The sequence below is a fragment of the Nothobranchius furzeri genome, chromosome 15, assembly GCF_043380555.1.
Source record: "Nothobranchius furzeri strain GRZ-AD chromosome 15, NfurGRZ-RIMD1, whole genome shotgun sequence".
In the NCBI taxonomy this organism is placed as follows: Eukaryota; Metazoa; Chordata; class Actinopteri; order Cyprinodontiformes; family Nothobranchiidae; genus Nothobranchius; species Nothobranchius furzeri.
In genome coordinates, this window is record NC_091755.1 from 29464890 (window position 1) to 29480649 (window position 15760).

Below are 15760 nucleotides of genomic sequence, written 5' to 3' on the forward strand. Positions count from 1 at the left end.
CTTTATTTGCTATAATAATTAGGATTTAGCTTTAGAACATCCGAGTACTTTTCAGTGACTCTATAAAACAGTGAACGGCTGCAGAAAGTCAGAATCCGTCATTTTTCTATAGTGTGCTTCAGTTGAGTTATGCTGCAGAGGCATTGACCTACATCACGATGACACGAGCTTCCTCTGTCTTTGTTGACTGTTAGGAGAAAAAGAAATCAACATATGGTCGCCCTGTCAGGTAGAATAACCCATTCACACATCAGCTCATCAACAAGAGAGGATTGATTAAAAGTCCTTTTTATTACTCACCGCATCCTTAATGGACGCTAGACTTTGAAAATGGAAGAAACAATTAGAGTTTTACTGCTTTGTGGCTACGACTGATTTATATAAATCACTGCATGGGTGTAAATTTTCCAATAAAAGTCTGTACCACTCCGAGCATACATAATCAACACGTCCGTTTCTGGTACGCATGCTAGGCTTGCACAATCTCTTTAAATTGCCAGGAGTCAACAGCCAACTCCAGCTCTATCAGTTGATTGGCTGCACGGTGTTTCATGAAACTTTTTACCAGTTTCTAAATGTTATTTTGCTACAGATCAGACACAGTTGGCCCTCTGGACCCAAAAAGATGTGTGCATAGCAGGCAATCAGAAAAGTCCTGCTGAAGCTGAATTCATGTCAGCGACATGATTGAAGCGCTGTGAAACTGGACCTTCAACCAGGGAAGCTCAGTGAAACTTACATTACCGCTATTGAAAAAAGTCCCAGTAGAATATTTGAGCAGAAGATGCTCATTTCAGATTTACTTAGTCTAAAATGAACCGAGACCAAAGCTAAATCATCTGTTTCCAAACAGAGCAGAATATGAAAACCATCACACTTGTGAACTAAGGTCGTATAGTGCACAACCACTGCAGCTCCTTCCCACAAACCCTTGCAGTGGTTCCCAAGAGCATCCTTTGGTCTTCCAGAGCTCCGCTGGTCAGGTTTTCGGTAATTTCCTCGAAGCATTACAATCTGACGAAGAGGCTACCTGAAGTCGCTTTGCTTTTTTTCTTCTAGAGTTTTGTGGGCATCATGTTGAGACATGGAGGAGCCTCTTTCCTTCTAACTGTTGAGACAAAGTTTCAGAAGTCAATATATTTAAAAAGCTTAGAGTTTTCATACAGCAGTGAACCACCGATCGGTTTTGCATCAACCCCATTCAAGATTTCCCATCATAAGAGGATCTCAGTTAGAAACTCTGAAATACAAGGAATGTAGAAATGAAGTTGTATGTCATCTAAATGTTGTCTTCAGCACATCAAGACGCTTTGCTCTGTGTGCCTGCATATGTTTCGGGCCTTTGAGCATTTCGTTTGTACCAAACACCAAACTGTGCTTATCGACGTCAGGAGAAAGAGATTTGCCACTAAAACCTTTGTAAACATTGGTTTAATTCTGAGAATGATGATGTGTGTCAAAAATGGTCATTTAGAACATATTCTTGTATTTCAGTTTAGAAAGGTGAAGTTTGTTTACGTGACAAGTGGTGATGGTAATTATGAGCAAATTAATAAAAGATTGATCTGCATAATGTCAGAGTCCAAGCCCCCAGGCCGGGCTCTCCCAGCTGACCGGCTTCTGTCTCGGACCATTACCCAGCATGCCCCTCGCGGGGATTCCCTCCACGTTGCACCTGCGTCATCCATGTCTATATATGGAAGACGCCACACCGGCTCTTCACTCAGTCATCGTTCCACCGTGTTCCATGATCAGAGTATTCAGAAGCTAAGACAGTTAAACCTCCATCTTTCTAACTCAGACCTCATCCTTCCGTCAGCCTTTTCAGCACCGCTTGCAGCCAGCAGTCTCTAATAAAAGCTCTTACTCCCGAACCCAGTCTTCGAGTCTGACAGGATGACTGAGTCCATTAATCCAGCGGAGTTCCAGCAGATGAAGAGGAAGTTGGAGCAGGTTGTTAGCGAGAACGTTCAGCTCCACGCCCTGGTCGACCAGCTTAACACCAGGCTGAACTCCCAGACCGATCTCTCCCTGCAGATGTCTACTGCCGTCACGGCTCTCCAGCAGCAGGTTCATGCGCTCCAGTTGCAAGCCCTCACTCCACCAACGGGAGAGCCACACTTCAGTCTCCCGGAGAAGTGGAACGGAGAGACGGGGAGTCCAGACGGTCTGCTTGCTACCCTCGACATGCAGTTCGAGTGCCACCCAGGACGCTTCCCCACTGCGCGCTCTCGGGTGGCACAGCTCACCTCCCTACTCTCCGGACGCGCGGCAGAGTGGGCTGCTGCGCTCTACAACTCCAAATCACCGGAGTGCAGCGACTACGCTGCATTCGTGGCCGCTCTCAGAAAGACTTTTGTTCCACCCAGCAGCGAAATGGGGGCAGAGACACGACTCCTAAAACTCCGCCAGAAGGAGCGCTCTGTGTGCGCATATGCGTCGGAGTTCCGCACCATCTCCGCCAAGCTGCGGTGGGATGACTCTGCCCTCCGAGCCGTCTTCTTGGAGGGACTGGCAACCTACATCCGGGATGAGATGGCGGGAAAGGAGCTACCCCAGACCCTGGATGAAGTTGTGGATCTGGCGTTGCGCATGGATCAGCGGGTTTTGGTTCGGCCCAAGCCTCTCATTCGCCCATCCAGGGCGCCTGGACTTTTTCCTCGTCCCCCCACGCCTACTCCCGGACCCGTTGCCACTGAGGAGCCCATGCAACTGGGCCACCTTCCTCCGGAGGAGAGACAGCGAAGGTGGCGCGAGGGCCTCTGCGCCTATTGTGGTTCCCCCGACCACAGACGCATGAACTGCCCCCTCCGTTCGGGAAACGAAGGAACCCACTGAGTCTCGGGGTCGCTCAGCCTGGGTCACCTCCAACCCCTGCCCTTTCCAGTCGGCTCCTTCTGCACGTCACCCTCCAATATGGCGAGACCTCGCTCCAGATGCACGCGCTGGTGGACTCGGGGGCCGCTGACAATTTTATGGATGTGGATCTGGCTGAACGCCTACGGATCCCCACTACCCCCTTGGAGAGGGTTGTACCAGTGACCACGGTGGACGGCAGGCTCCTCCAGCCTTACCCTGTCCAAAACCGAACGCAGTCTCTCCAGATGACAGTCCAGGGCCACCGGGAGACCCTCCATTTCCTGATTATCCGTGCTCCCTCCTCTCCTCTAATCCTAGGGTTTCCCTGGCTCCGCCTCCACGACCCACGTATCTCCTGGTCCCAAGCTCGCCTTCTGGAATGGGGGGCCCAGTGCCGGACCCACCTCTCTCCTCCTCCACCTCGACCTGACTGCCCGGAAGGTGGCTCCGGTTCAGCGCCACCCAATCTGCCACCGCCCTATCGGGATCTGGCCGCGGTGTTCGATAAGCAGCGAGCCACCGCACTGCCGCCTCACCGTCCATACGACATGGAGATCAAGCTCCAGCCAGGAACCATTCCACCCCGGGGGCGCCTTTTTTCTCTCTCCCCCGCCGAGTCCAGAGCTATGGAGGACTATATCGACCAGGCCCTCCAGCAGGGTTTCATCCGACCCTCGTCGTCCCCAGGTGCTGCAGGCTTCTTCTTTGTGAGGAAAAAGGAGGGTGATCTCCGCCCCTGTATTGACTACAGAGGACTGAACAAGATCACAGTCAGAGATCGCCATCCTCTGCCGCTCCTCACGTCCGCCCTGGATGCCATCTCCCAGGCGCGGATTTTCACCAAGCTGGACCTCCGGAGCGCCTACAACCTGGTCCGTATCAAAGCTGGAGATGAGTGGAAGACGGCGTTCATCACCCCCACCGGTCACTGGGAGTACCAGGTCATGCCCTTCGGACTGTGCAATAGCCCCGCCGTTTTCCAACGCTTCATCAATGATGTCCTCCGTGACATGTTGGGACGGTGGGTGTTTGCCTACCTGGACGACATCCTGATATACTCCAAGTCAGAGGCTGAACACCACCACCATGTTCGCGCGGTCCTGACCCGGCTCCTGGACAACAACCTGTTCTGCAAGCCCGAGAAGTGCTCCTTCCACCAGAGGTCAGTTTCATTCCTGGGCTACCTGATCTCAGATCAGGGTCTAACCATGGACCCTCAGAAAGTCCAGGCGGTTAAGGACTGGCCCCTACCTACCAGCCTAAAGCAACTGCAGAGTTTTCTGGGTTTCTGCAACTTCTACCGTCGATTTATCAAAGACTTTAGCACCATTGTAGCACCTCTCACTTCTCTCACCCGACCGAGCCCTCCTGGTCAACCGTTCCGGCTCACCCCAGACGCCGTTCGGGCCTTCCACTACCTAGTCGCTCGTTTCACATCGGCTCCTATCCTGCGCCACCCGGACCAGGCAGTCCCTTTTGTGGTCGAGGTCGACGCCTCGGATGTCGGCGCCGGCGCCATCCTGTCCCAAGGCGGCCCCGACGACAGGCTACATCCCTGCGCCTACTTCTCCAGGAAGTTTTCCACCACCCAGCAGAAGTACGGCGTGGGGGATCGTGAACTGCTAGCCATAAAATGGGCGTTGGAGGAATGGAGGCAGTGGCTTCTGGGCACCACTCAGCCGTTCACCATCTGGACTGACCACCAGAACCTAACCCACATACGGTCCGCCAAGCAGTTAAATCCTCGCCAGGCACGCTGGGCCCTCTTCTTCGAACCCTACGAGTTCCATCTCGCTTATCGCCCCGGGACAAAGAACCAGAAGGCGGACGCCCTCTCCCGCCAGTTCACCCATTCAGCGCCCACGTCCGAGCCGGCGCCCATCCTCCCGGAGCACCGTTTTGTGGCCCACCTTGGGTGGCCGTTGGAGGAGGCCATCCAAAACGCCCTCCAGGGTGATCCAGCGCCACCAGAGACCCCCGCCGGTCGGCTCTACGTCCCCTCGGCCTGTCGCAGTGAAGCGTTGTCCTGGGCCCACTCATCACGCCTGTCTGGTCACGCAGGCTTCTCTCGGACTCTCAGGTTCCTTAAACGGGCTCTCTGGTGGCCACGTATGGAGAGGGATGTTAAGGAATACACGAGCGCTTGTGACGTCTGCGCCCGCTCTAAGGCATCCACCCAGGCTCCGGTTGGCACCCTCAGACCTCTTCCGGTGCCCAGCCGCCCCTGGTCCCATGTGGGGCTGGACTTTGTCACGGGACTCCCGCCGGTCAACGACCTCGACACCATCCTGACGGTCACTGACCGGTTTTCCAAGGCTGTTCACTTCATCGCCCTCCCAGGCCTCCCCTCGGCCCGACGCACTGCAGAACTGTTTCTGGAGAACGTGGTGCGCCTCCACGGGTTCCCGGTAGACGTGGTCTCGGATCGTGGTCCCCAGTTCACGGCCCATTTCTGGAAAGCCTTCTGCCATCTAGTGGGAGCCTCTGTCAGTCTGTCTTCGGGCTACCACCCACAGACCAATGGTCAAACGGAGCGGGCAAACCAACAGTTGGGCCGGTACCTCCGCTGCTTTGTTTCGGCGCAGCCCTCGCAGTGGCCTAAGTACCTCCTCTGGGCGGAGCTGTCTCATAATCTCCACACCTCCTCGGCCACTCAGATGTCCCCTTTCGAGGTCTGCTATGGCTATCAGCCCCCGGTCTTTGCCCACCAGGAACCTGAAGTCGCGGTGCCGGCCGCTCAATCCCTGGTGAGGCGCTGCAAAAATGCATGGATCAAGGCGCGGGCCTCCATCACCCGGGCCAACGCCCGTTACTCCCACCAACACCTCCGCAGGCACCGCCCGGGCCCCTCCTATGCTCCTGGGGACAGGGTCTGGGTGTCCACGGCAGGCCTCCGGGTCCGCGCCGGTTCCAGGAAGCTCGCTCCCCGGTTCCTCGGACCCTACCCCGTGCAGAAGGTAATCAACCCAGACACGTACCGGCTGCGGCTGCCTACAAGCCTTCGCATACATCCCACCTTCCACACCTCCCGGCTCAAACCTTATGTGGAATCCTCACTCCTGCCGCCTCGGGCTCCGGCGCCTCCGCCGGCCCGCTTCCTTGACGGTGAGCCCATCTACACCGTCCGGCGCATTCTGGATGCTCGCCGCCGGGGTCGGGGTTGGCAGTACCTTGTGGATTGGGCGGACTACGTCCCAGAGGAACGCTCCTGGGAGCCGGCCCGCTCCATCTTGGACCCTGGCCTCATCTCGGACTTCTGGGCTCACCGAGGTGGCCCGGGGACTTCTGGAGCCGTCCCTGGACCGGGGGGTCCTGTCAGAGTCCAAGCCCCCAGGCCGGGCTCTCCCAGCTGACCGGCTTCTGTCTCGGACCATTACCCAGCATGCCCCTCGCGGGGATTCCCTCCACGTTGCACCTGCGTCATCCATGTCTATATATGGAAGACGCCACACCGGCTCTTCACTCAGTCATCGTTCCACCGTGTTCCATGATCAGAGTATTCAGAAGCTAAGACAGTTAAACCTCCATCTTTCTAACTCAGACCTCATCCTTCCGTCAGCCTTTTCAGCACCGCTTGCAGCCAGCAGTCTCTAATAAAAGCTCTTACTCCCGAACCCAGTCTTCGAGTCTGACACATAAACATCAGTATAACAATAATAAATGGAATTCCTGTTAAGTTAAAAAGAAATTCAAATGTGACACTTTCTTTTGTGACAGAAAAATTAAAATGCTCTTTTGTCAGCCACATTTGTTAAAAAACGATCTCAAGTTACTAATTTTACACCAGAAAATCTTTGCTTACGTCTTTATGGCTGTCGCTGTAAAAATGAGAAAGTGCTGCCGACAGGTGAGTTGGGTTTTCTGCATCTTTATTTCTGATGTATCGCCTTTTCAGGGGTGTTAAATTATTAAAAAGAGAACACTTGATTTATTTCATTCTCTCTTCCTGAGCTTTAACTGATTATTAGTTCTGCTTTAATGATTCTGAACTATTTGTGTTTGTCAGATCACGCTCCTGTCAAACTGAAACTTGAACAGAGGTCTAATAAAAGTATATTTGGCTCTGGCTCTTTCATTTTAGTTTCCAAGAAACTATCGTATAGCTGGATTTTGCTTAAGGAAATAAAACAATTTAGAGTTATATATGTAAAGGATGGGTAGTTTACATCTTACTTATGAACCATAAAAGGTTTCAATATTCAATATTTTAACCAGAAGATCAGAACTTTTTATTGCAGGGATTAAGTGACTCTTCTTATTATCTCCAAGGAAAGAAAGAGAGTCAGGTTTAAAATAGTTAAGAAATTAATTTCTACACAATTTAAACAAGACTAACTTTAACACTCTGTGTACTGATGGACTAAGGTGGAGTGAGACGTGAGATGATGGTGTGTGCGTGGAATGTTATTATCAGAACCAGCGGATCCGGAGAAGCAGTTAGTTCTGAGTGGGAGTGAATGTTTTGCTCTAAACTTTAGTAGGAGATTTATAACACACATGAAACGCCATCTGTCGGTCTCCGTACCCACGGGAAGCCTCCGTTCAGATCCAGAATGCCGAGGTCCCCGTGGACCTTCCTTGGAACCGAAGCCGGTAGAAAAGCAGCGGTGCCGACCAAACTAGTCTTGGAATGCTTCCAGGTCACAACAGGTTATCACTGGTGTCTCCGAGACCCTGAAGGGGTCGTGAGATTCAGCTTTTATTCTGAAGGAACCGTTGCGGTCAGATGTAACTTGCAACAGATTTTATCCAGCTTGTCGAGGTTCTTTTTGGCTGAAGAGGAAGTCCGGATGGTCTGTCCGAGACTTCTCTAGAACGCTTTGAACTAAAGAAAAGGTGGTGTGGGATAGGTTTTATAATTGTCATATTTTGGTTTACTGGCGAATCAGAATTTGACATGCAAAAGAGGGTTTATACAAACACCACAGATAACCACGCCTCGCGTCAGAAACGAAGGTTCTGATTGGATCAGACAAAAGGAAATTTGTCGTGTGACTTTAGCATTACGTGTCAACAGTTTCTAGTGCAAATGCCCAAGATTATAATTACCTGTAAAATACTACTGATCACAGGATTATAATATCAAGTAATAACATTGTCATTTCACAGATTGATTGAACACTGGGCTCACATTATTATTGGTAATAACAAAGTTGTTGATTATGTGTTTATCAAAATAGTTCTTCGTCTTGAGCTGTAACAGAGGTGAAGCAGTTCAGATGAGCAGAGTGCATGAAAGACCTTGGCCACTATCTCATGTAGGTTAGCCTGTCAGAGACTTTATGTCTCTGCTCGAGGAGATGCAGCAGATGATGACCTTTAGGTCAAAAACGGGACATTTATGACGCTACATATAGAAACTGTGTACTGATGCTTAAATGTCTTTCTGGAATTAAATGAACCATAAAACACTTGATCGCTATATAGGACCCACATGTATTTTATAATAATGATGTAAATAATAATTTCCATGAGATTTTTTCAGTTTTACAAGTTCTTTAAAGGTGTGGTTTACAAAAAAATCAGCTGTTCGTTCGTTCGTTTTGTTTATTTCATTCAATCAATCAAAATTCAGGTTCACAAATAATCATAAACGAAAAGAAGCAGAAAGAAGCAAAAACTTATAATATCTGCCCCCTTTTTACATCAAGACATTAGCGGTTCAACTCAAAGAATTTCTTTCATCTAACCCCCACCCCAACACAAAACAAGTCAATCAGCCTACTTAAGGTCTTATTACTTCATCATGATATGTTTCACATTTTTTTTAAATGCAGAAAATGATTTAGATTGTTTTATTTCACTGTTGAGTCTATTCCATAAATTGACACCTTTAACTGAGATACATCTTTCCATTATCGCTGTTCGGAATCTTGGTTTTTTAAAAATATCAGTTCCTTTTATATTATAATTACTTTCTCTTTTTACAAATTTCTTTTGAATATTTATTGGTAGAATTCCTTTATGCGCTTTGTACATAAGTTTTAATAAATTATATTCTACTAGTTTGTCAAATTTCATTAGGTCTAGTTGTGAAAACATTGGATCAGTATGATCCCTGTATCCACTTCCACTAATAACTCTCACTGCTCTTTTCTGTAAAAGAACAATTGAATGCATATATGTTTTGCAGGTACTTCCCCATACTTCGATACAATATTTCAGAAATGGAAGAATTAACGAGTTATACAGAATATGCAAAGCTTTTATGCTCAACAATTCCATCGTCTTATTTAGTACTAAAATAGTTCGAGATATGTTCCTTTTAATATAATTTATGTGAGACTTCCACGATAAGTGTTCGTCGATAATAACACCTAAAAACTTAACTTCTTTTACTCTTTCTATCTTAATTCCTTCATTTATTGATGCATCAGCACTTTTTTTACTACTACAAAAAACTATAAACTTTGTTTTATTGATATTTAAAGAAAGCCTAGGCTGTTCTAGTTTCCAAGAATCAGCAGACAACGTCCCAAATAATAAAAGCTAACTGTTAGCATTAGCAACTCCACCACACAGCAGAACTCCTTCAGGCTTGTGTTATTTGTGGAGACAAAACATTAACGTTGCAAGTCAGTGGTAGAGTCACGTTGCTGTTAGCCAATCTGAGGCGAGATATCAGGAAATAAGACTTCAAATCCTGCTGTCTGCTGCCAATTTGTTTGTGCTAATCAAAGCAATTCTGGGCTTTGTTTGCCCCGAGTACGGCCTGCAAGGTATCCATTGCTACCAGAAACCACTGCAAATGTATTGAATAAACAAGTGTCCCCATGCCTTGAATCCACTATAGCAGACTTTGAAAGAAAAACAGTTGCAAATAAAAAAATAACAAAATAATAATTGGGGTGTGCCCGTTTCATGTTGGATTTGTAGGAATGAACTTAGAAGACCTGTTTGCTCTATAGTCACATTGCGTGACAAAGGTGTGTGTATTTTTTTTCCCAGTAAATTAATCTCATTCTTTTGCCCAAAGGCAAATGTAGGGTAACAGAAACCTCAGAAAATCCAACCATTCTGGTTCATTTTCTATTTTTTTTGTCATGCACAAGTGCAGTTTTGTAAAGTGTTTTACTTTTTCTCTCTTAGGGAGATTTTCCTAAGATACGGCAATGTCAGGATTCTCGTTCGAACTCAGTTCTGAAATATGAAACCTCTGTAAGCAGGTGCATTATTAAAACCTGAGATTTGACCTTTTAGTGTGTAAATTGTGCCAAAACAAGCTGTGCTGAGCACTGATGGGGAGCTGGAGGAGAGTGTGCTCCCGTTGAGCAGCTCTGTCATCAAACTCGATTGGATCCTAGTTTTCCAGAGGCCCTCCAGTCACTGAACAGTTAACACGCGTCAGCTCCTCTGATTGCTGTTTTATCACTAAAATCAAAATATGCACCTTTTCAGAACCGTCCCTCATTCACATGTTCTGACACGGTTTCCACAAGTGGCGCTGCTCGAGGTTGTTTTTACGGTATATCGCTGAGTTTTTCTGCTGGAGCACTTTGTTTTTATTTGAACACCACATTTAAGAATACTGCAAAAAAAAAAAGCGTCTCCGGCGTCAAAGAGAAATGAATAGACATTAAGAAAAAATGACTGCAAATTAGAAAATTATTCATGCTCCTTTATTTACTTTTTAATTTTAATTGTTATTTTAAATGTTTATGTTGTGCAGAAATGTATTAGAAGGGTTTAGATGTCTCTGAAATATTAATCCGTTTGTAATTAAAACAAAAAATGTATTAAATGCTGTTCGGGTGCTTTTATGTTTTAAAATGATTTACCCTCCAGTGAGAAATAGAAGCCTGAAAGTGAATAATACCCCCTTTACTTATGAAAAACTTGTATATATTTTGACTTTTTACAATAAGTACCTGTTCCATGGGCGTGTGCATTTTTTCTTGAAATTATGAGATCATATGTGAAAAATGTACTGAAAAGCAGTCGTGCCATAACAAATCAAAACCTGTTTTTACATAATGGGCTGGATGATAAAAAAGCTGCACAATGAATGTTTCTCTTTGGTTTTGTTTGGTTTTGCTCCTCCTCTCTGGATAACTCTTGAGGTGAGATGGAGAGACTTTGAATCTAAAGTTGGCAGCATTCCTTGGCAGTGACACACACACACACACACACACACACACACACACACACACACACACACACACACACACACACACACACACACACACACACACTCATCACCTTATTACTCGCTTTCAAAACACGCACAACAAAATACAGACTTGAATCAGATTTTCAGATTTTGAACTTAAAACAAAGTTTCTGAGTGAGACAATTTAAATAAAATATCATAGAGATCAATTTGAAGTGCAAAACATAAAAGTTAATTATTTTGTGCCGTAAATCTGTTACATCTGGTAGATGTGCTCCATTGTTACTGAAACCCAGGGAGAAGTTCCTCGGCCCTCAGAAGCAGCCGTCCTGTGGGCTTGGAGGAGAAGATCCCTCTTAGGTGCCTCAGATGGTTGCCTCACCTGATCCATGTGTTTACCTCAGATGGTCGGATTAGGAGGCAGCCATGAGGAAGATATGACACTAATCCATTGTTCCTTTATTTGGCACTCAGTCGCGGCTCTCTGCAACATTTCCGCTCTCCCTGAGTTTGAGGTACGCCCTGAAGGAATGTGAGAAATTTCAGCAGCATTTGGAGACTCTTGGGAGTGAGACAGCCAGATTCTGACATGTGACCTGAAATATTTTCTTCCCTCAAATTTACCAAAGTAAGCTTTGAGTGGAAATTCAGTCGAGTCATCAACTGTGGTGGCCCACAGGCCAAATCAGGCCCTCAAACTCATACAATTCAGCTTTCAAAGTATTGAAGGATTACTGGATGCTGCTTTCTGGAACTTAAAGGGACACTTTTTTATATTTTTAAATGATTTTCTTGAGCCAGTGTGTGCTAAAACGACCCTTTACAGGATTAATGAAAGGCCACCCAGCCCCTATCCCCTCCTGTCGCCAGAATATTCCATTTGCCACTTCAGACTGTCTGGCTGCTCTGTTGGGACTTGGAGAAAAGGAAGCTGACATACCTGGTGCTGCAGTCTGGCTCCAGCACAATTCCTGCATGTTTTAGAACATGAACACAGCTGATTTGTTTATTTAGTGGGAAATCGCTCCTGTAGACACTAAGGAAGGCTGGGGATACATTTCTGCTGTTAGATTAAGGTGTTAAAAAGACAAACGCACAGTGAGGAGATTAGTTTTGCTTTCAGTTCTACAAAAGCGGTGCTAAAAGCAAGTGAAAGCTGCCTAGTTCCCCTTCAAAGGAAGATTAGAAATATACTAAAAATACCAGCTGGTAATCTAAATCAGCCAATGTTCAACATGATCAGCCTAAAAGGTGGTTGGCCAAACCGAAATAAATAAATAAAATTCAATAAAATCTGCCCTATTCTGTTGCAAAGTGCTAATGGGAAAATAAAACATCAAACATTTTTCCTAGGCAGTGAACTCCCCATCAGTAATCAATAAAGCATATTTCATGGTGAAAATTTGACTTCTTGAATCATAACTTTCAGGTTTTTCTAAAATGTTTAACCCTCTTAGGCTCAAAATATGTTTTGATACAAGGAAAAACAACTTCAGGGGTACTTCTGAGTTAAAAAATAGTCATGAAATACGTTTGTGGAGTAACCAGGTAGGTTTTAACTGTTGCAAATCTGCAACACCCGCCTCCAGAGGGTTTAACAATATGAAGTTTCTCAGTTTAGCTCTTTGCTATACGTTTAAATCGGTTAAAATCATTCAAGATTCAGAAAAGCATCTGTACAGCAGATGGGTTCAAAAGCTGGTCATCATAATCAGAAACCTGGCTAATTAAAGACCGACTCACAAACAGTCTCATTAAAAGCATAGAAAGAAAATCTAACTGTTTACAAGTTTCTGGTTACTACCCCAGATCTTGAGGAAGATTTGCTAATATATAAGCAGCGTCTAACTCTGACCAATAAAGCTGAGTTTTGTTGCAACTGAATGTTCTGTTTTAAAAACGCAGATCTCAGAACCGCTGGGTACCACTGGGTATATGATTTCATCTAACCAAGACGCCACAGCAAAATTCCAGAACCTGAATTTATTATGGCTCAAGAAAGATGTTATTAATATTTCATTACAATCAAATAAACAATGTGCTGCTGTTCAAGTCGACAACCTTTTCTTTTGTGTTTATGGTCAGAAGACTTGGTATCGTAACCACATCACCACTGGAAGGTAGCAAAACTCTTATTTATCCAGCGTGCTGATAATTAAGCTGTTCTCATTAGTGACATAATTGGAAACGTAATTAGCAATGGTAATAATTATTACATTTAATACTTTTTCTTTATTGTTATCAGGCTCATTCAGACCGGTAATTAGAGTTCAAGAGATTTTCATAGTTTTGTCCTAATTCATTTTGGTCACCAGTCATTTCCGCTCCATCTTGCATTGATAAGTTATAATCGTATCCATCTAGATTATTTAGTAAACATGCAGACACAGGGATGAGGTCCTGCCCCAAGTGAAGGAGTTCAAGTATCTCAGGGTCTTGTTCATGAGTGAGGGTAAGATGGAAAGTGAGATTGGTGCTGCATCTGCAGTGATGCAGGCGTTGTACCGGTCGTTCTTGGTGAAGAGGGAGCTGAGCCGGTCGATCTACGTTCCTACCCTCACCTGTGGTCACCAGCTTTGGGTAGTGACCGAAAGAACGAGATTGCAGATACAAGCAGCCGAAATTAGTTTTCTCCACAGGGTGGCTGGGCTCTTCCTTAGAGATAAAGTGAGATGCATCTGGGAGGGGCTCAGAGTAGACCCGCTGCTTCTCCACATCAAGAGGAAGCAGTTGAGGTGGCTCAAGCATCTGGTTAGAATGCCTCCTGGATGCCTACCCGGTGAGATTTTCTGGACATGTCTAACTGGAAGGAGACCTAAAGGAAGACCCAGGACACACTGGAGGGACTATGTACCTGGCCAGGGAACGCCTTAGGATTCCATGGAGGAGCTGGCCTAAGTGGCTGGGGAGAGGGAAGTCTGAGCCTCTCTGCCTAGGCTGCTGCCCCCCATGACCCGACCCCGTATGAGCGAATGAAAATGGATGGATTGATTAATGGCTGTTATAAAGTGTTTTTGTGGTTTAAAACCTTAAATTGTAAAGATTGTATTGATTTTTCCTCCATAAAACGTTCTTAAATGGTCAAATAATTTTTTCAGTGGGGTCACAGAGAATAATGTTTTCGGGGAAACAGCAACATTTTTTACGTTTCTAGTTATGTGTTGGTTTTGACCTGACTTCGTGTGACTCCTCTGAACATCAGTGACTTCACACTCACCCTGATCTTCGGCTCGATCTGGTTAAATTCTTTAAATCTCTACTTTCAAAGAAACTACATGTGACAGTAAACAGCTGTTTTATGTTTATCTACAGGAATCAGATGGCAGCAGAGTGAGCTTCAGTCGGAGTCTTCTGCAGCAGATTGAGCTTCAGTGCAGATGTTTCCACAGGAAGGTAAGTCTTAAACTTACATTTGTGCACCTGTAACTGGAATCACTTTAACTGGGGTTACTTTCCGTCTGATCATCCTATGTAAGCAGTGATTCGTGTATGCAAATGAGCATTTCACACGTTTGCCATCATTTCCCTGTTTTCTTCAGTGTTGAAACAAATTATTTGGTAATTGAGATGACTTTCACAGAAAATGTGTCATGCGACGTGTGGTATCGGTGTCTGTGCACCATGTTGGAGTTGCACCTCTGGCTCTTGGAGCAACTTAATTGTCTGAAAACATACACGCAAGCAGCACGTACGAGTCATGATACCCCAAGGCATAGATTAATTAAGCTATAAAAACCCATGAGCAGAGAGCATTCAGCAGGTGCCTGTTTGGCTTGGTATGGGACTTGTTTTTGGCAGTGGTGCAGTGGCTCATTATAAATCTATAATTAAGTTACATTTTTTATTTGCTTTTTTTTTTGCACACTGTCATAGGGGATCAATGTGGCTTAAACTCCGATTCTGTTAAGTGCACTCTTGGCTATGTCTCTTTTATGTCCTTTATTCTTCAGGAATCACACTTTGACAAATATATGATTGAGCGTCTGAGACTAATACTGTTTGTCTCACACCGTTTGGGTTCGTAAGTGTTTATATTTTCATTCCAATATTGATTTTTAAATTCCCTCGATTTGTCCTTAATCCAAAACAAGCTGATTTACAAGCTCGTCTTCCCCCTCTTCTCTGTATCTCAGCACAAAAACAAACATCCTTTCCTCCCCCTGGCTAAAGGGATGGCCCTCAGAACCCCCACGGTTCGGCTCATCTCGAGTTAGGTGTGTTGGCAGCGCTAAGTGAATGCAATGAAGCGTTTCTCTCTCGCTCCCAGGCCAACATCTGTTATTCTGAGTCACCTGCCAGCAAACAGAGAGGGCAAGATGCACGGCAGGGGCCTGAAGGAGGGATGAGCAGGGGCTGTGGGAGAAAACCCCGTGTCTGCAGGGTGGTCAGACTGAGTGAGAGTCACCACCACGGCGCTAATGTTTGCCAAGAGCTTGCTCAAGCTAACAGTACGGCCTGTGGAGGGGCAGACGAGGCAGGAAATTGAGGTTAACAACGCTGTTACATATTAAACAGGACTTGGCTTCATGCATGGGATGTGGAAATGCTTTGGTAGTGAAGAAATATTTTGGAAATGAAAACTATAAAAAAGGGTCTAAAATTGGCCTTTGAAGATTTCCACGAACAGTTTATTTTCTGCACTAGAATTTTATTTTACAGCAACCCTTTAACTTTCATACAAAATATAAAGATAATGTTACTTTTTTATCTACTAGAGCGAACAAGAGTTTTAAATATTTAGTTCTTAACAATATTATATAATAAAGTTGAAATATTTTCAACATCCACATT

At 45.7% G+C, this 15760-nt stretch overlaps 1 protein-coding gene across 1 annotated transcript in view; it reads left to right on the forward strand.

Moving 5' to 3' along the window:
- casz1 (castor zinc finger 1) overlaps positions 1–15760 on the forward strand; it is a 212189-nt gene that overhangs the window by 39271 nt on the left and 157158 nt on the right. The window contains exon 3 of the mRNA XM_054745828.2: positions 14282–14362. The gene's annotated coding sequence lies outside the window, so the exon portion shown is untranslated. The remainder of the gene's footprint in view (positions 1–14281; positions 14363–15760) is intronic.